Source organism: Cynoglossus semilaevis, chromosome 15 (genome assembly GCF_000523025.1).
Source record: "Cynoglossus semilaevis isolate Cse_v1.0 chromosome 15, Cse_v1.0, whole genome shotgun sequence".
Lineage (NCBI taxonomy): Eukaryota > Metazoa > Chordata > Actinopteri > Pleuronectiformes > Cynoglossidae > Cynoglossus > Cynoglossus semilaevis.
The window spans coordinates 2,756,212-2,780,120 of NC_024321.1; the positions used below are offsets into that span (position 1 = coordinate 2,756,212).

The window sequence follows — 23,909 nt, forward strand, 5'->3', positions numbered from 1 at the left end:
GGAAGGAAGGAAGGAAGGAAGGAAGGAAGGAAGGAGGGAAGGAAGGAAGGAAGGAAGGAAGGCAGGAGGGAAGGGAGGAAGGAGGCAAGGAAGAAAGAAAGAAAAAGAAAAGTCACTGTTAGAAACAAAGTAATACATTTTTTTTACAAATAAAAACTGTGTATGATGGTTACAATCTCTCTGGTTGCAAATTACATTGTGGTAAGGAGAGAGAGAGACAAAAAAACAAAAAACCCAAGAAGAATATCCTGGAGGTTCTTTTACTTTTAAGTCATTGCCCTAATAAAATAGCATTTTAATAATTATGATCATGATGTCCAGTGCTAAAGATAAATGACTTACTATACTCCAGTGGCCGGTAGCCAGGACAGGACAGGACAGCTCCAGCCTGAGGGAGGACACTTCACTTTAACTCACCTCAGCGTTTTTAACAGGACAAAGGCCACCCAAGTTCTTATATCTGCAGAAACAATGCAGAGGTGGCAGTATTTTTTTTTTCATTTTCTCTTCCAAGGAGACAACATAAAAAGAGGATGGAAAAAAAATATGTCTGGTAAAAAACATGGTCGTGGTGAAAATGTGAATTTGGCAGGAAGTTTGGTAAAATATCAAACGTGAAGAACTGCTTTTTCTGGTTTTGCAGTGGGTGTTAGAGGATTTGTTTTTTTGCTCCTGTTACAGTTTCAGTACAGTTGCGTTGTCTTTGATTATCAAGTTTATTCACAAAAACTTTTTTTTGATTATCAAGTTTATTCACAAAAACCTTGGTTCGAATGTGAACAGCTGATGACAGCAATAATATCAACGTCAAACCAGATGGAGTTCATTCTCACCGCACCTTCTGACTGAGATATTAGAGCTACAAAGATGCCAAATTGCTTTATTTTCTTAGATGTTATTTCTAGCCTAAAGCAAAAACAAAAAGCCCTTGAGTTATAAATTAAATTTTACTTTGTAGTCTGGCTGAAACCCCAGAGATAAAACAAAAACGTACCTATTTTTGGGCCAATAAGCCATGAAGACCAACCTTGAAAATTTCCTATCAAAGTGAAGATCTGTGCGACTGAAACCGCTGGCTGTTATCAAAGTGAGGCCCCCTGCTGGTCTTCATTAAACACACAACGTGACCGTTTCCCTCCTGCTTTCCACGGGTCCCTGCAGGCACAAGAACACATCATGCAATTACCCACCTCAGGCTGCTGCTCTCCCAACAATCAATACCTACAGTCCACTGGCCCTGGGTTTCCTGCTGCGCTTCAGTTCCGACTTTAAGTACCGCTGCCGTTTGTGGACGTGGGTTGGAACGAGGAGGAAAGTTAATGCTTGTCAAGAGAAACCAGATATGGTCAGGAGTTCAGAGTAGATCCGGAATACTTTACAATTCCCGAGTTGATTTTTTCGTTTTCATTTTAGGAACAGCATCGGTTTCAACTTGAATCGAAAACAGCCGCGTGTTCATGCAAATGTATCGGTTCAGCCTTGTTTATATTCTGTTCAGTGAGGGATAATATTATTTAGGAGCAAAGCTCTGCCCTTTTTTGACATATTATTTATGGAGAATGTTCTTGTTTTAAACACAATAAAATCACAAATAAATCATTTGATCTCCTAGTGACACACGGCACAAGTCCTTCGTCAGTCAGCCCTGGTTTTTGTTTTGTTCGTGGAGAGTCATAAGTCAGACTCTCTGTTAGCAGGTGCAAGGTTGTTGTAAATAAGTAGAGTATTTTTTTTATGATCTGAAAACCTGAAACCAACAAATATATCGCTGTCCCTGTTAGCTTAGCAGCAGAGTAATGCAGTGACACATACAGAACCGCTGCACCCATCTGCAACAAATCACTGTCTATTCCAGGAGTTCCAGCACAGATGTGACCTGTGTTTATTGACCTGTTCATAACATTGTGTTTCCATGTTCCTGTCCGGTAAATCTGATAAATCATACAGTACTGTTCAAGAGCCTTAGACCAGTGGTTCTCAAACTGTGGTACGCGTACGTCCGGTGGTACACGAGCGCTCTCTAGTGGGGTGGTACACGAGCGCTCTCTCGTGGTACTCAGTCGGAGGATGTATTTCTAAACATCTCTCCTGTGGTGGAAGCTACGAACAATTAATACAACATTTAAACATAATTTCTAAACATCTCTCCTGTGGTGGAAGCTAACAGTGAAGGCCTACGCTGCTATATTCTAATGTTGGTCATCATGGTGGTACTCAGAGAGATCAGTGTTTTCTAAGGTGGTACAGGGTAGAAAAAGACTTAGACTATTATTATTTTTTTTATCCATTCAAGAGGATAAAAACAGAAGCCAAATTGTTAGTTTGTAATAAAATAAAAGGATTATCTGCAAAACTGGAGAATAAAAATAGAGTTAAAAGCCAAGGCAAATTTGACAACGTTATTTTGTTTCGCAATTTTCCAAAATGGGGACCAGGCCACTGTTTCAATTTGTGATTCCTCAGTTTCACAACAACAATGTCTATTTAGAGAAAATGAGATTAATAAACAATTGTCTGGAAAGAAAAGTGGACGCAACAAACTGGAAACAATGCTTTATAAATGTAATGGTTTTATAAAAGAGTAGTGGAGACCATCGGGAAGCTGATGTTAACAAAATAACTGGGTTATTGTCACTTATGACTAAATACAGACTGTGACTCAAAACACAACGAGGAAAAACAAACAGTGGTGACCGCTTATTTTTACAACAAATTGTCTTTTAAACAACAACATTTGGCACCTGAAACTTCAATTCCCTGGTGACTAAAATAAAGTTGAAAAAAAAAAAATTTAACCCAACCTGTTGCTTGATAAAATACTAATTTTCATTGTTTTTAGGACAAAGTATCAACTTTTCCTGAAATGCTATTTAAAGTCTATCATGTACAATGACATATGGCGGACATTGAGAGAAAATTCCATTTGAAACATGGCGACTAGGCAACAAATGGTAAATGAGGTTTTTCCAGCTTCACATCTGTTTTTCTCAGATAAAATTAAATTCCGTTGCATTGGCCTTCATTCTGTTTCCTCCCTCACATCCTCTGTCTTATTCTAATTCCCCTCCACTCGCGTCACATCTTACATCTATTCTTATCTCCTCCCACAGATGTCAGCACAGGAGAACAGACGCCCTCTATGCTTAATATTTTCCTCAAGATTTTCTCCTCACCCTGAGTGACTTTTCCGTCATTGTTATCCGGGGAAATAATACGCAGATTAATGAGCATGAAAGCAGACGCAGCGTGGAGCATCACCACAGGCAGGTGCTGGTAAATCTCACCTCTTTATTTTCCGGGTTTTAAACTCCTCCAAACATCTGTCCTACTTCCAAAAACCTGCCTCACACAGGGTTTTTAATGGTGTGTAGCAGAGTGCTGTGTTTTCACACCGCCGGTCCAGGTGAAGGAGGACCATCGTACCAGACTCCATGCTGTGACCTAGTTAGAGAAGTGGAGAAACGGGGCACGCAGTTCAGGACTCATCCTGGAGGAGAGACAAGCAAGTGTGTATGTAGCACCTGATAGTTGGACATTCTATTACATCCTCCATCAGGATGCTTTAATTTAATAAGTAAAATTACAGCAATCTGCATTCAAATAAAATAGTATTATATATATATATATATAGGACTGTTTGCTTCAAATATTGTCTAAAAAAAAAAGACATTTACTTGAATTCAATTTCACGAGTTGAGTTTGAATCACATTCAAATTCTGTTTTCTAAGTTTTCTAAGTACAAAGTTCTGTGTGGTTAAATGAAACATCTGTTACCTTGTACAAAACTAAGGTAAAATGTAGAAAATTGAATTACTCCGTACAAAAGGCTGAGGTTCAAGCTGCAGCTCCAGTACCAGAGGGAGTCGGTGAAAATAATGAATTAATGAACACATGTAAATATAGTCTAAAATCCCACTTCGGGGATTGTTCTTTAACCTGTTTTGGGGTGTTGTGTGTTCCGCCTGTACAAAAATATAAAGTTCAACAATGAGGAGCAGCAACTGGAAGCAGAAATAATCATCTGACTGGCGGAGGTCCAACTCATCTAGAGGTGAAAAACTGACGGAACTGCATAGTTTTGTCTGGGAAACTGCCAACTCACAAAACAGACACACAGAGAAGGACAGAAAACACAACTCTGTGTCTGCTCTATCCAAACTCTGTCAAAGTCAATAAAACAATTTGATGTCACTGCAGCAGAGGTGACGTCTCCAAACCACACAGTCCTGTCAAATGTCAACGGAGAAGACTTTTCACCGACAAACCAGAAAAGAAAAATACCGGCTTCCTTAGAAGAAAAAGGTATACCTTGGTTTTTTTGGTTTGGTTGTAAAGGTGTGTACATGCAGAGTCGAATACTCTTTACGTTTACGTTGATACACAACAGGATTTAAGTACTGTCCCGATTTGGACACAATATTTCCCTTGCTAAAGATGTAAAAAAAAATAAAAAAATAAAAAATATAAAAAACATATAATACAATTCAAACTTTGGGTTGAAATGTCCCATGGGATTTTAGATACATTTTCAAATCTAGTCTAGATCAGGGGTGTCAAATATATGGCCCGCAGGCCAAAACAGGCCCACTAAGGTGTTCAGTCCATTTTTTTGTATAATTATGTAATAAATATATTATATTATATATATGATATTCTAAATATGAAATTATATTCCGTTACATATGAAAAATAATAATACATGCACACATTGCACTTTTTGCATGAACACAATGGGGAATGACAAATAATAATACATATTTCATATGTTTTGCACTTTTTGCATGAACACAATGGGGAAAAACATGGACCTGTTGTTATTTCTTAGAGTTTGTGTTCTAATTATCCAGTAGAACGGACTCAAAACAATCAATGAAGTAAAAGAAACCAGAATCAACAATTGTTTTGCAACAATAATAATACATTTATCTTAGTTTTTGGACCCTGACAGAAAGACAGCACTGAAAAAAATAAATTAAAAACCTTGCATTACTTAAAAAAGCACCTCCACAGTTCTTAAGAAAGGCTATTTCAAATCTGCTAATAACCTCCTAAAATACTTTAAGATTATTTAACAAAACTTCATTGTTGTGATCTGATTGGATAGTGTCTTAATTGTTCTTATTAATTATTCCAAAATCTGTAAATCTACATTTTAGCTTCAGAAAACACTAAAGTTGCTGATCCACTGCTGCCTCCTGTGGCCAGTCTATGTTATTGAGGTAAAACTGAACAATATTTAGAAACACTGCAAAGAAATGAAAAATAAATGAAATAATACACTTTCAAAATGAATAAATATTTGAATTAAAGGATGAACCACAGATGCCAATAAAACATTCTATCGGAGGAAACTATAAATTTCACCTTTTCTTCACTAAAAGATAAAAATAATTAAAGGATGAACCTTCTATCGGAGGAAACTATAAATCTCACCTTTTCTTCACTAAAAGATAAAAAGCAACACAAACTTTATTCCCATTCCTTCCATCCCAGCTGGCAGCCATGTTTAAGTCAACGCCAGTGCTTATGCAATCTCACTTTGGGAAGAAGAAACATTTCCATGTGTGGAAATGAAGCTGTCGAAATTCCTTTAAATACAACCTTACATCCTCCGACTGAGGATCTGCTCAGTCTCCCCCCTCACCCCCGAGGAGATGAATTATTTGTCTCCTCCTTCCATTAGCGGGGCAGAGATAATGAGACATGGCAACCCAGAGTTCAAGACAGTGACACATACGTCGCCTTGAATCGGGAGCCGTGTTAATCATCACAAAGAACTTTTGTGAAGTTGCTGCTATAAATGATCGCTTCGGCGTTTCATATACAGACTGAAAATGTCTGTTGAACGTCACCTGAGGTCTGTTGTCTGTGACTGTAGAAAAGATTTTATACAGCGTTGCATTAAAATGTGGCTTTCAAAGGGAGCTTGTCTGGATCATCTTAAATAAATAAAAGGGTTCTGGAAATAGTTAGCCAAATGTTTAGGTAAAGTTTTGGTCAAAACAGCATGGACTTCAATTGATACTTGATTGATTTTCAAGAAGATCTCGACAGATAATCCCAAGCTAGCCTAGAACATTTGTTAAGTTTGCCAATTTTATATAAGGATAGTATGAAAAAGATTCATCCTATGAAACATTTTAATTCTTATTCTGTTAAACTCCAGTTCCAAATGTGAACATATTGAAACGGATGGTTTAACAGCACATGTACATCATTCACAGGATCTCCTCTGGGCTTAACTTTGGAAGGAAAACAGGACAATCTTTGGCAAATAAAGATCGATAAGACCAGGTTGTGTCCAATCTTTGCACATTACTGTATCCTGTGAGAATTGCAGTTTAAGGACCCACACCTGCTTTTCGTGCAGACTGCAATCTGTTCCCTCCCCGCGCAGCTTTTCTGTTCCAGCAAATCCTAACAGTAACGCCGTCTATTTAATGTTTCTTAAATAAAAGAGCGTTCACGTGCGTTTCCACAGTCGGCCTGTGTAATTTATTCAACAATAGATCCTCATCAGACAGGGGCCGACACCAGACGACTATTATTTATTCCTCATGAAATATTTAGCTTTTCCTACTTATTCGAGTCACACCTCACAGAACAACCGCAGTCTATCTCAGTGCATTAGAGTCTCCTAAACTAAAGTGATTTATTTTGGTTTAGTTGTCAACTCTAACAAGAGGATTTAATGTCAGACACAACCACCAGAAAACAACTGGTTTACTGACGAACTCCACAGGAATCCAGATTAGATGAGAATTCACTGTTATTTCGTGTGCAGTAATATTAATAAAAGATGGGACTAAGTAGTTCCAATTGCATGGTGTGTAAGTACATATACAGGGGGTCCTCAACAATGAAGGGCAAAAAACTCCTTCAAAAAAACACAAACAAAATAAAGTGAATGTAGCACAATCCAACGTAGGGCTGCAACCCGTGAAGGTAAACAAAGCCGTCCTCCAAGTATAGCTCCGCATGACGACCACTCTGACTGCTGCGCTCGCCAACTAAGTCCCGTGTGAACTAGTTGGAGATTTTTAATAGCGTACGTCGGAATGATGACATGGTAATGTAGCAACGAAATGCTGCATGCCAACCTCGTAAACTGTACATTGCAACTTCTGTACATGTTTTCTTCCTCAGCCACCGTCACGTCAGCAAACGCCCCAGATATCTTACCCAGTAAAAATGTAAACAGATCAAACTGGTTTCTGTCAAAGCTCATCTGTTTTATGTAGAGTGTCTTGTATCAGAGTACTCTGACAACTTCATTTGTTTATTGATACATTAAATATATATTTGTTATTCCTGTGTTTATGCAGTTTATCTCTCACTTGCAGCATACATCCATCCATTATTTACTGCTTACTCCCTCTCAAGGGCGCTGTAGCCAATCCCAGCTATCTACAAGAATGATGCAAGACCTTTAAGTCAATTTATGGGACATGGTAATGTAGCAACGAAACGCTGCAGGCCGACGACCTCGTAAACTGAGCAACTTCTGTACATGTTTTCTGTCTCAGCCACCGTCACGTCATCAAACGCCCCAGATATCTTACCCAGTAAAAATGTAAACAGATCAAACTGGTTTCTGTCAAAGCTCATCTGTTTTATGTAGAGTGTCTTGTATCAGAGTACTCTGACAACTTCATTTGTTTATTGATACATTAAATATATATTTGTTATTCCTGTGTTTATGCAGTTTATCTCTCACTTGCAGCATACATCCATCCATTATTTACTGCTTACTCCCTCTCCAGGGCGCTGTAGCCAATCCCAGCTATCTACGGGCGAGGTCGGGGTACACCCTGGACAGTTCTCCAGTCCAAAACACTGGGTTTAAACATTTTTTTTTACAAAATGAAGAGAAATGCTATGTGAATAAGTTTCTACAAAACCAAACGTCCACTGGTTTCAGAGATTACAACTGCTGTGCCTCTGGTTCTCATGGTCAGAATTTTAAAACTCAACTGTTCTCACCTGAGCCAGTCGAACTGGAAACTAAACTCCGTGCTACCTATTAGAAATCTGTGCCTAGTGAAAAGAGAAGTCCGTAATTGCCAGACTTTTTAAACTTTTTTTTTTCTTTCGATCTCCTTGTGCTGACAGGGTTTCTGACTGGGCCCACATCTTTTACTGTACGAGGTAAATGGACCGGCGCGGGCTCATATGGAGCAGCAGCGCTGTGCTGCCTGAGAGTTTTAGCCTTGGCTCAGTGTGCTCCATTAATACTTTGTCAACAGTGTCACAGTCTCATAAATAACCTTGATGTGAGTGATGCACTAAAAGTAAAAATTGGGGGTTTATACTGAGCAGAATTGCCGGTCCCATTAGTCTCCTCAGACTGGCTGATAGATTCTGCTCTTCTCTGAGGACGACTGACGACTGTGACAAGAACACCGTCTTGACAATTATTTTATTCCTCCGCTGCAGCATGGAGACACAGTGGGAATAAGATATGAAGGCGTCACTTGCACAGACGTGGGATTATTTGTTACTTTTTTTTTTTATTATTTGGGAATAGTTGCAGTTTTAGCTGCAGGCATTCCACATCTTCTCCAATTAGGGAGTTACACAGTCAGGAACTGAGTTCTTCAGGAACACTAGGTGGTCAACAGTCAACATTATCTGATCTTTTGAAAAAAAACCCCAAAACAATTAGCATTAGTTTCCCAAGTTAAAGTTGCGTGACTGTGCCACACCTAGAATTAAAGTAGGCCATTCAGAGATGTACTGCATTCACAAGGAACCAGAGACTTATGGGAACTGATAATGGCTCCAGTACGTTCTACAGGGTTATTCATAGAATTAAAACTAGTGCAAAACATGGTAGCAAACATTGACTCATAAACCTAAGCCATGTCAAAACGCTGGGTAAAGCTGATTATTTAAGGTGAAATCAAGCAGATGTAACAACTGTAGCTGGTAGAAGAGATACCACATTTGGGGCTGGGGTGTCACAGCTCTACAGGTGTTTCCAAAATAAAAGCCCTGAGCTAAAGCCACTGCAGAAAAAAAAATCTTTACTTTTAAGATGGAACATCAAATCAGGTGAAGATCAGAAATCAGAAAGAACTAGCTTTCACTAGAAGGGATGGATTTGTTCCACGTACACTATTTGTTCTATACACGTAGCGTAGGCAAGTATAAAAGTATTTATTTAAGGTGTGGAATGGATGAATGGATGGATGGATGGATAGGATAGATGGATAGATAAATAGGTAGAAACACCTACCAAGAAGCAGTATATTATATGTAGAGACACCTACCAAGAAGCAGTATATTATATTTAGAGTATATAATTAAGGTGCATATAGTGTTTATACTTTAACTACTTTTTTGTGTATCTTCTCTACCAAAACCCTGAATGAGCAGAATTTCTTCCATATTACTGCAAATAGTTGCCGTCACAACCAATGAAAAGTTAGGAGATTCAATGTCACCTATGCCCACTGAAGGAGCAGTGGTGGATTTTGGGAAATGACATTTACAGAAAATGGCGTGGGGTGTAATCACAAAGAGCACATCAGATACTAAGACCATTCAACTGTGGATAATTAAATGCCTCGTGTTGCTTTTAAAGCAGGAGGGGGACAATGACTGACTGACAGTTTGAACGTCTGGGAGATGGAAAGGGTTATAAAGAAGCGGTGATGTGAAATTTTTGGGCGTATTGTTCCTATTCAGGTCTGTATGAAATAATAGGCCTGGTGCAGCGGGGTCTTGTTGAACACTTCAGTCTCCAGAAGGAGCACCTTTAAAGGAGCAAAGAATATCATTTAGGTCTAATTTAGGTGGATTCTTTCTTTCTTTCTTTTTTCTTTTTTTTTTTAAATTAGCATCTCTATAGCAGGCTCACGATAAGTACCTGAAGATTTCCTGGGTGAAAGAAGCATTTAGGTGGAAAATTGGAACATTTAGCTCAGGTACGCACTCTTAAAAGACATTACGTGTTTTGGAAAACAAATCTGTTTGTGACTTTTCTGCATTAAATCAACAATTTAGAAGTTTTTTGACAATCGACTGTTTTTAATACGTTTTCCAGCCTAGTCATCAACCACTGGGATTTACACTGTCGATTCTTACTTTATACTTTACTTTTTTTTTACTTTTTATATTTTCTGCATTTACAGATGAAGCAAATACAGTGTCTCATCCCTCCTTATTCCCTCCTTTTTTGTCCTTCCTTTCTGATTTTCTTCTCTTTGTTTTGATTCTTGATACCATATTTTCAGGACTATAAGTCACACTTTTTTCATCCTTTGGCTTTATTTGTGACTTATACTCAGGTGCGACTTATGTATTAAAATATATAATTCCACGTTTGTTATTTTCACACTGACAGCCACTAGAGGGCACTCTAAGCTTATGTACCAGTATCTGCTACTCCTGTACCATTGAAAATTTATACATTCGTTATTTTCACACTGACAGCCACTAGAGGGCACTCTAGGCTTACCAGTATCTGCTACCCCTGCGACTTATACTCTTATATATTCATCCTTTTTTACATGCCCTACGCACTTAGTTTCCTGCTATTTCTTCTGTTGATTTTTTCCCCTTCATTTTTACATTCCCGTCTTTTTATATTATTTATTTCTTTATATTTTTCATAATTGTACCGTTTGCAAAAACCTGTAAATGAATTATTTTTCTCCATCTGATAAGCTGATCCTCAGAACAATATCTAAGAACAACTATGAAACTTTCTGGGCCATTTTTCCCTTCAGTAAACCTCGACTCAGTCTCAGAATATTTCAGACTACTTTCCAAAACACCAGCTGTCAACTGCTGCTAACTTCATCGAAAGCCGGCTTGTTAGGCTACGAGTGACATCCATTCACACGCCTTCTATCCTGTGTGTGAAAATGGATAGTGATTTTGAATTATTGAAAATGTATTCCCAGAACGTGGTGAGGTGCAACTTAGTCAATTCAGGACTGTCATAATAAACAGCTTTATAATGTCATGTTTGGTGCACCATTAAACATTTACACCTTTCCCCTGACCTTCCTGTTCTGTTTGCTTGCCATTGTACCCAGGTGAGATTTATGTCTTTACCTGAAGATGAAGTGAACGGGAGCAGACCCCGGCAGCCTGTGAACCACTGAGGGGAAGCTCACATTTGCGCAGGCTGAAAAATTAAACTCTAGTGTTGCCCTCTATCACGGTGCGCTCTCATCATCACCGAGGAAAACTCATCCACAGAGACAAAAAATATCTCTTTTGACCTTTTGGAAATGGCACCTCGGGGGGAAATATTTGACAAAAAGCTTGCACAGGAAGCTATTGATGAATGCGACAATATGAAGGGCGGGGTAATTTTACTTTTTACAGATGGGAGAAGCCAAATGGACGTGTGCACAATGCACTCCGTCAAGCTGCTGACCTTAACGTAACCTCACTTATTCTGTTTAAAGTAAAGCAAAAGTGGACAAAGGTCCGGGTCTTTGTACTCATTTAATCACACCTTGACAAAAGTCATCATTCATGTGTGCCCCGCTGCTGCAGACTGAGTGTTCTTCCACAGAGGAAACCATTTCAAGAGGGTTGAGGTTATGGTGCAGACTGACACAGACTGTAGAAACATATAGTTAGGTATCATCAGCTTTAAAAAAATGTTGAAAAAATTATTCGTTATCACATTTTGTGTCTTTTTGAGAAAGCAGAAAAAAAACATTTAGAGTTATGTATATACTGGTACTATCTTCTCTACACCAGGATCCCAAACTTTTCCATGTAAATGTTTATTATTATTATTATAAATAGTAGAAGTTGTACTGTTATATTTTATTTGTACTGTATTTGTACATTTTTATTTTATTGGTTGATACAGTTGCCTCTATCTTAATAATACCTCTATATTAACTGAGTCTACATTTAACTTTAAAGAATGTTTTTTTGTTTATTTTCCCCCTATTTTCAATTCCACAAATGCTGGCAGAGCCATTGAATTGTTGATGAAGACGTATGTTTGAAGACGTACATTTTCACTGATGTGAGGATGAAAACAAAAAAACTCCAAAACAAAACAGATGCTTTTGCTCATTGATTATCATCCAGAGAGACTACTAAACAGAAAGTGAAGGTTTGTTGTTACATTCTGTATCGATTCCTGGACTCACTGCTTCACTGAACTGACTCTGTCTGACATACAGTATATCTGTAGTCCTCATAAAGACACATTTGAAACCACCTGATCTTCCCTGTTCCTACTGTATGTGAACAGGGTAAAGCTTACATAATCTTGTAAAGATTACATACATATGTAATCATGTAGATTTCCTGTACAACTAAACAACATTGAAAACCCAAAAACTATCACCAGCGCCAACATAGAACATGAAGACAACAGTAAAGACTGCTGAGCGTGAACAGCCCTGGTTAAACTCAAACGCTCTGCCCTTGGTAGGAAAGTTGAAGTCACTCAGGAACTGATTACAATTCAGCAGCAACAAACCCCAATCCCTAAAGAGTCATGGCAAAGGGGATTCACTGTCAAGGTCCGGCAGTGACAACAAGACTAATTACACCATAATGGGAATCATCCTTCTCTTTCAGACCGACACCGGAGCTGTGAATCAGTGAGAACTGGCCCGATGATTACAGCTTGGCCTCTTAAATCCTGCTGTACATACAGATTAACACCGGGCTAGTTGTTAGCACGCCGACTTAACATGCAGCCCCATCACAAACAAGCCTTTGGACAATTTAGTGGGGTCTGACTTTGTTTTCTTCAGGCTGTGTGAAATGGGCAGCTACGAATGGTGATCCATATTCAGTGGACTCGGAGTGAGAACAGGTAAAAAAAAAAAAACCTAAGGGTTTAAATTACTTTTTTTTTAATTCTGTTTTGGCTTATTAAAATATATGATAGGGTAAATGCAAACTAAAATAATGACTTTTTTTCCTGTTAATGTTTATTTTATATAAATACAGGGCACAGCTGCTCAAATTAGAAAGTCAAATAAAGTCTATTATAAACTTCATATTATATCATATAGTCTTTGGGAAAACAAGTTATTCATACAGAAAATAAACTTATATCTTCACAGATACAGTATGCAGATGTTGCATTTACTCTACTACTTTGTGATGTTTTTTGGGCGGAGTCTAACAAACTCTTCTGATGTTTTTATGTCCTACATTTTCAATGTTACCACTGGTTTAGGTACTTGTACGTTATGCGAGTTCCGACTTATGACGAAAATCAAGTCCAGTCCCTCCGTAGGAGCGGATATCCGACAAATTAAACTCTTGAAATTGTAACCAAAATAACTAACTAAACAAATAATGATTTTTATGAATAGCCACCACCAGTAAACTTCCAACAAACTTGGACGCATCTGTGGTTCAGTCCCGTTCAATCACAGCAGGACGTGAAGTCGTGCGTTGATGTGAGGAGTTATTTTGGGAGGGCAGGCTGAAGTCTGAACCTATAACGGCACAGAAGCGCAGATATGTCCCTTTGTTTGTTTAAAGGGCAGCACAATCGATGGCCCTGGTTTTTGAGGCATGGTTCTGACCTCTGCTGCTGACACCTGTATCAATCACAGACCAGCTTCCTTCTCTGCTTCACTGCTCGTCACATTTGTCTCGCCTTCCCTCTCTCTCTCTGAGCCTCAGAATCAAGGGTGGAGGTTGCGTGGTGTCAGTCTGAGACACACGCCGGCCATCAGGGGATGTCAACAACGCGCGACTCATAAACGGCATTAGGTACAATGAAATAAGAAACAAACTAGAGAGGGTTGCAGAAAGATCTGAAGTCTTCTCTGGTATCTATAAAGTCAAATCTCATGTGGTCAAATGTATTTATATGCTGATTGGTGATTTTCTGCTTTAGTGTGACATGCATTGTTTAATTGATTCAGGCAATTAGAATATTTTGTTTCCAAGAGAAAACTCTTGTTATTATTTATATATTTTTATATATATANGCAGGTCAAACAGAGGTTGTTTCAGATTCCAGTCCTTTAAACCGGATTATTCTTCAAAAGATCTGTTGGTTCAATATATATATATTTTAAACAAAAGTGAACAGTAAGCCACTGATGGAAATAAATACTTTAAAATCACAAATACCTCAGTGAAATATGCTACAGAGAAATCATGGGTCATCCTGGGGAATTTTTTTATAAATTTTCAGACAATCTTTTGGCTAATCTTTAGTAACCTAAAATATATTTATTTAGACTTCTTCAATTATTTGTCACATTTCAGCCACAGGTTAGAATTGTACATATATTGAATTATGTATTGGTCCATTTGTTCAACCTCTTGATTAACTTCAGTGAATTGAATTTTTCCATTGAATTTTGACTACATTGTACACATTTATAACTAACCTTGAGATTTGTCTACTTCATAAAAATTCTGGCGTTGCCTTATTTTAAAAAATGCTGTAATTCCTGATCCTGTTAGTACTACTATGGTCTTACTGTAGTACTAATGTCACCACAGGTGTGAAACATACCTGGGGCCGACTCTTTTAGAAAACGCTCTGTTTTAGCTCTCAGTGCCTCTCCTCTGTCTCCATTTGCCTCACGCCTCTTTCCTGACAAAGAGTTGTTGGGCCATTGCTGAAAACCATTCACCTCCAGCTAAGGCAGCTGTTTAGAGGGTTTCATTAATAAGAAAGGAAGCACAGAGAAACCAGCATGAGGAGCTGGAAGACAAGGTAGAAGAGGGCGGTCGCCTTCCTCCTACACATGCAACTGCAACATTACTGTCTGATCTGAGATGACAGAAACAACACAGAGGAGTGGCAGCAACAGGAATCTCAAAGAAGCCTCGGTCTCTGCAACGATTCCTTAGATCACGGTTTTGTTCACGGGCCACATACAACCTAGTTAGGTTATAGCCTGGACCAGTACAATCATAACATAATTAACTATATAAAAAAGTAACAATAAGTCCATGTTTTATCCCTTTGTTTTCATCCAAATAAGTACAACTATATTAGATGTTTATTATTATTAATTAATATTAAATTAAATATAATTTTATTAAATTGTTGTTTGTATATTTTTATTTTCAAAATTCATTACGTGGGCCGGATTGAGAACCCTAGCGTGCCGGATTAGGCCCTCGGGCCGCACCTTTGACACCCTGCCTTAGACTTTGGTAACAAAAGGTTTTACTGTGTACATATGTGAAAGGAAAGTATGTGGCAACGGAACTAGGACGTCTGCAGTTGTTTACGTACTATCGAGTTATTTTTTCCCCCCAATGGGTTACAATAGGTTATTTTCCCAGAATACTGTGATTTTCTTTTTCAGCTGAACAATGTCAGGCCTAGCTCTGCAAAAAAAAAAAAAGAAAAAAATACCCTCAGACATCATAACAAAACCTCAAGTGCATTACCAAATTGTACTTTATTTTTATTGCACTTGAAAACATCAGAGCTTTTTGGGACCTAAGGTCTTCTTCACAGAACCAACTATTTTCAGACCTACATCCTGTTTTCAGCCTCCAGAGCAGTTGCTATTTTTCTGTACAAATGCTCCGAGTTCGAGGTGAGGTCACGTGCAGCGTTTGCGGACAATGTGACAGCCTTTGGGCCGGAAAAGTGCTGGTGAGGCAATTATCTGTACATCAGAGGGCGAGGACGGGGCCGCTCTGAAACCAGTCGGCGGGTCACAGTAGAGGTCAGGATTTAAGAGTGAATGTCTGAAGTTCTCCACTTCACTACAGACCCTGAGCTTTACAACTCACATTCGGTTCTGTTTAGGTTCTCATGTTTCCCCGTGGTTCCCCTGGCATGCACGATGCTGCCAGATATCCATCATTATGACGACCACGATCATCACTCTTCTTCCTGTCCGTTGACTGTTCCTGACAGTCGTATCAGAAATATGCCTTTGTTGTAGCCACATTGTGGCCATATGTATCTGTATTTGATTAAATGTGGATTTTATTACCCAAACCATGGTCGTGTTGTAAAATCCACTTCAAAATATGATCCCTTTGTTTTGCACTTTGCCTGATTTCACGCTGTTTTTAGTGTTGCTACAAGAATGTCATCTCGTGTTTTGCCGTTGAGCTAAAATCATTTTTAAAAGTGCTAAAGGAAATACAAGGTCAAATCCTTCTTTTCCACAAAATACAGTAAAACATTTAGCTTTGAAAACAAGTGACTGTTCATCCATTTAAAATAAACTTGTGGCAGACATGTCTGTTCCAGTCATTACACCAGAACAGGCCAAAGTGTGGGAACACTGGTACTGAGGCACTGTGCGACTGCTAATGGGTGAGGCTGTACACAAACTACAAACACTGTGTGATGGTATTTAAAAACATAGTAATAAAAAAAACCCCACTGACCTCAAACTATGCTTCGGTTTTATTTAGAGGTTTAAAGAATAATAGGAGACCTAATTGTTGTAGTTGTAGGACCAACGCCTGCCACCAGAGGTCACCATGCTCAATACCTTCATAGATATGTTCAATACCATTTAAAACTGCCAAATCATAACGCAGACCAGGCAAGAGGAAAGTTCTGAGAGGTTTGATGAATAATAAAAACTTGGAGATCTACAGTACCAAAATAACTAAGGTAAGCAAACAAGATTAACTCCTGAGAAATTGCTAGGTTTTTGTGCCAGACACTATAAGAAAAAGATCCTTGGAATGAATCAAAAATGCTTTTAAATCACATTTCACAGACCTTTCTTCAGCAGACACAGAGCAAAGGATGTATTTGTTTTGTTATTATTTGAAACTAGAGGTACAGTAATGTCTCAGCAGGGGTGTTACCACGGCGCTGTAAGATGCTGCTGAGTACAGTGAAGGGAAAGGTCATCAGTGAGGGTCCTATAGATGTTGGTGACATTCACACACCGAGACATGTTTCTAATCAACCCAGCGTTTGTTAAAGCGATGGCTGAGGAACCACAGGCCTCGGCAGTTGGCAAACGTTGTTGTGAGTTTAATACCTGAGGCTCGTATTCTCAAAGTGGGTTTTAATTGTTCTTGTGTCACTGACTGGTTGTCAAGGTGACCCAGGAGGGCGCCATAAAATCAAATGCAGGGTGTCCTTGGTTTACGGCGCCATGGACCTAAGGCGTTTGGTGGTTACGTAGCCATTTCCTATAAATTTATTAAGAAAGTCGAGCGCATCATACGCATACGACGTCGCACGGCACTATACGCAAAAGACGATTTTGTTCATATTCGCTGGATATACGGCCTTCATTGGATTGTGCTACATTTGCATTCTTTTATTTGTGATGAGGTTTTTTTGCCCTTGGTATACTCTGGTATATGATGTTATGATGTTAGCACTGTGTTAGTGTAGATGAGTGACAGAGGTACTCACGTACAGTATGTAAGTTCCATCTTAGGGTGAAAATCCAGTTACGTCACCATAAGGAACAGAATTCCAGTGTCAGTTCAGGACCTCCTGTAATGCACAAAGGATTCGGCAGGTAAGAGTCACATGATGTCTGTGAATGCAACGTTCTTTTAATGTAAAAACCAAAGATATGTTTCTTTGCCCTTTTTTCTGGTGGCAGTTTTTTTTTAAATAAAACCTGTTTGCACTGACATACAGTATATCACAGCTTTATTCAAACTGACCCAGAGCAAAATAAAACCTGTTTGCACTGACATATAACACAGCTTTATTCAAACTGACCCAGAGCCGAGAGCTCATGGATCGTTGCCCTAAAATATTTGCGTATCAAACAAGTTGAACTTTACATATTTTTTCATATCTGAACTCACTCCAGTGTACCGTATTTTCCGGACTATAAGCCGCTACTTTTTTCCCACGCTTTGAACCACGCAGCTTATACAAAGATGTGGCTTTTCTATGGATTTTTCTTCAGCCACCAGGGGGCGTTCTAGCAGATGTGCAAAAACGAGACAGATGGGAAATCAGTGCAAAGAAGAACGCGCTAGTTCTTGGGTACCTGGATATACAGTAGCTTATAGTCCGATGCGACTTATATATGTAAATTTATAGTTTTTTTCTTTTAACTTTTACCGTGAACACAATTTACGGTATTTTTCAATGTTACACGTCTGTCTGTCTTGCTAAAATTCCAAATGTTTTCTTTCACAGTCATTTTGCAGGTCATTTACTATAATGTGTAGTACAAAGAGATACTCGCTCCCACTGCGGCGTTGTTCCACAGACTGATCAAATATTGTCGTTAAAACACACCTGTATTCACTCGCACCTGCGCGACTGCCCTCCAGCTGCTTCATGGCTGTAACAAACTCCGACTGTTGAAACTGCAAATTGCAAAAAAAATAAAACCTGGAAATTGAGTTTGTTTGTTTGTTTCTTTCACTCCTTTCCTACTGAGCAAAAAGCAATTATTATCCCCTGCACACGTATCTCAGCGAATACCCACGATTCACCGGGGGATGAGCTTGGCAGCAATGTTGTGACAGTCATTTCCACAATAGACTGTCTCTTTTCAAATAAGTCCAGTCGCAAATTTGCTCGTCCATCTTCGCAAAAAGCCCATTCAGGCTGAAAATGAAGAGAAAAAACAGCCTTAAATCCTGCAGCTGGAGCAGGGATTTACTGCTAAAGCAGAGAGTTTTGTTTATGTCTTTGTTGTTTGCCTATTTTACATTTCCTGCTCATTCTCTTGGACAGCCTTATTGCCAGATAAAGGAACTGCAGTGGTTGGGGATGAGGTGGGGGTGGCGTGTACTTCCTGTGTGTGTTGCTCTCTAAGGTTAATTATTACAGCAAAGGCAGTCATTTGCTCTTTGTATTGGAACTTATCTCCTCTCACAGCTGCTGTGTTTTACTGAGTGGACGACCATTAATCAAAGCTTTCTCTGGTAGGAAGTTGGACCATCCATCAACCTCCAGACCGCCGCCTTCTACATCCTCCCCTCCCTCGCTCGCTCACTCCACTTCTCTCTTTCGCTCTCTTCACTGTAAAAAAAATGTCTGCAGAAGTACTGTTAAAATTATAATGATGATTCCTTTGCAAACGTTTTGAATGGAGTTTGAATATGTTTCTATTATTCTGTCAGTCGCAAGCAGATTGAAATGTGAATAATTTCACTATTAAGAAATAGAAATGTGAGTCTTTAAAGATTATTTTGAGTTTTAAGAGTCAGAAATCTGACTAAAAAGTCAAAATCTTAACGTTCTGACTGCAAATAAAATTCAGAAATCTGGGGGAAAGTTAGAAATATGACTTGAATTAAATGAACTAAAATATAAAAATACATTTTCTATAGTTCAGAAACTGCAACATCATCCTCAGAATGCTCAGTTTGACATCTTATTGGTTTAAATGTTTGCATAAAATGACTCAAAGCATATCAACATCTCTGTTGTACTTTACTTCTACTGCAGTAAACTGTATATTTTGCAGCTTAATCCTATTCTTGTAACATCTTACTGATTTTTTTTTACAGTATTTCCACTCAACTACGACTCCAGCAGTAGCTGAATCAGTAATTATTCACTCATGTTTGTGTGATCAAGTGCAACCTTGAACACGACTTCAGCATTTTGTCACTGTGACAGAATCACGTTCACTTCAGCTCGATGGTGTTCTAAAGTGATTGCGATTGATGGGGAAAGGCACTGTTTCTGTCACATGACTTCATTGAAGCACAGTCACATGATGGCTATTATTTTACCTGTCCATCACAGGACGACAAAGACAAAAAAAAGCCAACAATATACACTGCTTTTTAAACTAAAGTCAATTTGGAGTGAGGTTTTAGGGAACTGAGAGGAAAAATAAGTGCAGAAAAAAAACAAAAAACACAAGGGAAGAACATGCAGAGTTGACAACTTATTGTGAGAGAACACTAACCAACTCTTGGCTGCCTTCATCAGTCAATAGTTATAATCTTACTTTCAGTAGTTTAGGTACATTTCAAAATGACAACTTGACAGGCTGAGTACAGACAACATTATACACCTTTCGGTAAATGTTATGTTCTACTTCTTCGTACTTCATTTTGGGAGATTATCTGTACATCTCTGGTACTTTATAAAACTCTCAAAAGTAGCTAAAAAAAACAAACGTCCTTTTAAGTCAATCCAGAACATCTTAAAAACCAAATGTCCAGCAGCTGGCATTACACTGACAGGGTTATAGCAAATTGTCATAATTGTTGGAAATTTCACAAAAACTCCTAGCCATTGATCTAATACTTCCAAGAAATATATATCACAGAATAGAAAAACCTGTAAAATCGTTCCCTAGAGGCAGACTTTTCTCATCTTTTCCTTTGATTCCAAAGCAGCTCATCTGTTTCCACTGGCAGTTTATTATCTTAGAATCCATCATCTGCAGCACAGGTTCAACTTAACTGCATTCACACGAAGCTCATGAGGTCGTTGCACGTGAAGCTTCTTCATGTACCGTGAAAACCTGAATCTGACCTGGGCTGATTTCTGCAGCTGGTAATGTTGTGTTATTACATGCTACACACACACACACACAACAGCAAACATACACAGGAGACTGATGCACATGACCTTCTGCTGTCAGAGCCGACGGCATCGTTTATCAACACAACCTTGAATCACTGTTTCACTCTGCTGGAGACTTTATATTTCTGCTTAGGCTAAAGCGGAAAAAAAAAGATAAGGAAAAAACTTTAGAGAGGAAATTACTGTCTTTGAATTTTTTTTTTTTTTTTCTTTCATAAAATCCGGTTATTTTACAGCTAATACAGCTTTTTTTTCTGGACATTAAATGGAGATTTTTTTTTTTTGTATTTAAATCTATATATCTATATGTTACACCTGCATGTTCCAGGGATAAAATTCATCACATATGGATTATACCATATTTTTCTTATTTCTTTTAGCAACTTTTGTCACACTTCCCTTTTTAAAGGATGAAGACTACTGTATATTGCATAATGGACTCTTGTATTGAACTTTCAAGTGAAATAAATACAGGAGTTGTCTGTGAAAGGCAACCTTTTACCTGTTTCTGTAACTGTGCTATTGTCTTGCGTAACCTTTACAGTTGTTATGAAGTCAATAATGAGTAAATAACAGTTTCCTGACAAACATAACAATATGTAATAGAAGGAGCTGCAACATCAAGTTTAAAAAATGCAGCAGGGATGAAAAAAAAAGTTGTCTTTGTGAGTGGAATATGATATGCAATAAAATCCAAACTTTTATTTAAATTTTGTTATTTGAGCATGTCAAAAGTACACTGCATGTCCCACTTCCATATATTTACTTAGTTTTTCAAAGAAAATCTTGAAATCCAGCATTGAATCCAGCATGAAAAATTCTTTACACTTAGAAATCCAGCATGAAAAATTCTTTACACTTTACTGTGTTCGTATAGTTTTAATGCACATACTGTATGTTAAACTCAAGGCCCGTGGGTCAGATACAACCCACCACCTTATTTTATGCATTTTCATACTTTTGGGCAAACTACTCTGTTTTATTATATAAATATTCATGACAAATTTATCGAGAAAAAAGTCACTGATTCTGATTCTGTGCAGGCCAGCAGAGAAGGCTCCTGAACTTCTCCTTGTTACCTTTAACTTTCATTTCAAGTTTACATCTCTTCCAACCTCCCCGTCTGGTAATTGTGTTGAACAACAGTCTAAAATCTTCCAGCTTACCTTGAACATCAGGTCAGAGAAGCATCAATAACTCGTGTGGATGGTCCCTTATCTCTGTCCGATTAAGGCCTTATCTGCGCTGCTTAAATGGTGTTTGGTGAAAATTCCCGGAGACCAAATCCTCCTGGAGATGTTAGACAAAAGAAAAATGATCTTCTTTATCAGAATATCACCAGTGTCGATGCAAATAACTGTCTCTTATCTACTCACTGCATATCACAGTAGAGGTTCAAAGAGGGGGAAAGAAAACGCCATCAGCGGTGGAAGTGTTTGTTTATACACAGAGAGCAGCTGCAGCTACAGGCAGTCGCTGATAGGAATCTGTGCATTTGCTATTACTGAATCAAAGCAGTGCAGGTGGATGGGGCAGAGAGGCAGGAGGATAGAGCTGTGATACATGGAGTACATGACTTTAGTGTAGGTCAAACAAATAGAAGGAAAACCCTGCAGCGCTTTGAAATGAACACTGAAACAGTGTCCCTGTGTGCAGGTTTGTTTCAACACAGAAAAAAAACCCATATCTGGTAGATTAACATTAACAAACAATGGTCGTTTAGTTAAAGAAATAATAACAACTCATATTGTGTATTAATAAACAGCTTAGTCTTCCAGTTCTTCGTCCTAAGAAGTGCAGGAGTTAGGCTTGTCGGTGCTTTTCGCACCTGGTTCAAATCATTACACTAATTAAACTTAAACGTCTCGTGATTTAAAGGAACATAAAACAGCTCTAGTGAAAGGTGCATTTAAAATGAACGAAAATATTGTAGCAAGGCGGTAACACAAGACAGAGGCAGCTTCATTTTATTAGAAAACGGTTTGTTTTTACCTTTAGCAGCACTGTTGTTCGCCACAGCGCACGCCAATCTGCGTGCACAACTTTACCAGAGCACTGTTGTTCGCCAATCTGCGTGCACAACTTTACCAGGTCTCACACACACACTCAAAGCCGACCGGATCAGAACACACTGCGCATGTGCGTTTACAACAAGTTGCATTGAAAGCACAGCTTTATAAAACATCATTGCTATTTATTGCCCACCCGCCACAATATCGTAGAAATGCAGTGTTATATTAAATTATTTTTATAATATTTTTCCAGTTAAATACATTAATGTTATGCTGTTGTGGTTGGTCTTCTCATTATTGTCGTTGATTGACATTGAATTTAGCACTAAAGAGTCCCTTTTAGTCTGCTTCAAATTTATTTAAGCATTTTGGCTCCCTCTTGTGGCTAAAGTACAAAGTGCAGCTACATGTTTGCTCTAATCGTCCTAAAATATGTATATAGATTAACGCGTGTGCGCGCGCGCGCGTGAATAAATACGTAGAATATTTAGTACAAAAAAAACGGACATAAGTCTAAAAGACAGAAGTGTATTATTTATTTATTTATTTATCTCTTTTTCTTTGCATTTAATAGGCTCCAGCCAAACCCTCGTCTATTACAGTGCGTGTGTTGTTAAATCCACAGCATTTAATGGACCAGGCAGTAAAGAGTGTGAAGAGCTGCTGCTGTGATTGTGCTAGAGATGAGAACAGCAGGGAGGCTGCAGAACTGCTGCTATACAAACCCATTTACAGAGTGAGCCATCAAGGAAATACCAGCTTGCACAATTTTCTTCAATTCCCTCTCCTTAAAGCAATAAAAGCAAACGTACATTTACACAAACCTTTTTGTCCAGTTAATGTTATTAGGTAATTTTCCACACGTGAAATCCAAATAACACTTGAAAGCAGATTGAAAGCTGTTAAGGTTTCAGCTCAGAGTGAATGCCAACCTGCCATTTCCATGAATAAGGTTCTCTTGTGAGAGCTGCAGAAACAGTTGACACTGTGTGGTACAATAAATCTGCTTAAGTGTGCAATATATGAAAATGTGTTTGTTGGAACGCTTTTCACAAGGAATATAAGAGTAAATGGAGTTTCTCTGTGGCTCAAGTGTTCAGCATGCTTGAGGTCTTGACACTCACTTGACAAATTCAGCCTAATCACACTATGAATTTTTGACAACAGAAATCACGCACTCTGAACTCTTTTACAGAAAACTGTTTTAAAGACCCACCACTGTAAGCACTGCACTTAAGAAAGAAAACATTCATTACTCCAGAAAAGTGGAGTCATTTGTAAGAAAGGTGAAAAACCGAGCTGTCAGTGATCAGAGTGATGTCTGACAGCGTTCACGACTCCATTCGTTATGGCTCTCTCTGAAGTGATCCATCAGCACATCAGGTTCATCTGGACCTCTGCTGAATCCAGACTTAACCCAGCTGCCACTTCTCTCCTCTGGCTGATGACTGACTCCTTAACGTCAGCGCCG

At 38.5% G+C, this 23,909-nt stretch overlaps 1 long non-coding RNA gene across 6 annotated transcripts; it reads right to left on the reverse strand.

Moving 5' to 3' along the window:
- Positions 1 to 90: 90 nt before the first annotated feature.
- Positions 91 to 22,477, reverse strand: LOC103390604 (uncharacterized). 6 transcript variants are annotated; one of them, XR_003052054.1, is made up of 8 exons: positions 22,419 to 22,477; positions 21,593 to 21,716; positions 18,364 to 18,485; positions 18,171 to 18,241; positions 17,322 to 17,405; positions 3,285 to 3,441; positions 1,028 to 1,155; positions 91 to 460 (listed from the first exon to the last, which is right to left on the reverse strand). It is a non-coding gene; the product is annotated as an uncharacterized LOC103390604 (long non-coding RNA). The 6 variants fall into 6 exon arrangements; XR_003052050.1 differs by having other exon boundaries at positions 17,326 to 17,405; positions 18,171 to 18,485; XR_003052049.1 differs by having other exon boundaries at positions 18,171 to 18,485.
- Positions 22,478 to 23,909: the final 1,432 nt, after the last annotated feature.